The following is a 760-nucleotide window of genomic DNA, read 5'->3' on the forward strand; positions in this document are numbered from 1 at the left end:
TGATAAAGACCAGGGAAAAATCAGACTTGAGCACTCCACAACAGAACCTGGCTTAGGAAAGGGGTCAGGGAACATTTCAAGAGTAGGTGGTGCCTGAGCTAGGCTTTGCAGCTGAAATAAATAAATGTTAGCTAGGCAAAAAATTGGAGGGAGGGAGGAGAGGACTCTCAATGGAGAGACCAGTCTGAACAGAGAGAAGAGAAGGTGGGAGCCACTTCAGGAATTTAAGAGTTCAGTACTGGAAGTGGAGAATGCGAGGGAGCAGGCTGGGGAGGGTGGCATGGTCAGGGAGGTCCTTACACATTCTCTCTGCAAGTGTCCCTCAGCTCTGCCCTTCCCTTGAATTTTGGAAGTGACCTGTGCTAACAGTGAACAAAATGACTGAATACAAGAATCAGTTATACATTTTATTATTTTATCATTTTATTTTGGCCCCATAATAGAGAGCACACAGCTTTTTAGACTCCTTATAATGTTAGGGTTTGAAAACCAGTGCTCAAATGGAAAGACTAGACCTTGTTGTCTTCTGTTTGGGAAAGCCAAATTATTTTTTCTGGTTCTTAAGGGTATGTTCTATCTTAGCATAGATACAATCTACACAATCAAAAAAAGGGATTTTCAAACAACTGTTCTATGTTTTTCTAGGGGGAGGGTTGGAGGAGATTTATTTCCTGATTTTAGTTTTTGGTGGCTTTACTTTTCATTTTAGTGTGTTATAGAAGAGTCAGGAAATAAAAATGTATTTAAAAATACAAGGTAA

The sequence above is a fragment of the Cynocephalus volans genome, chromosome 12, assembly GCF_027409185.1.
Source record: "Cynocephalus volans isolate mCynVol1 chromosome 12, mCynVol1.pri, whole genome shotgun sequence".
Taxonomy (NCBI): Eukaryota; Metazoa; Chordata; class Mammalia; order Dermoptera; family Cynocephalidae; genus Cynocephalus; species Cynocephalus volans.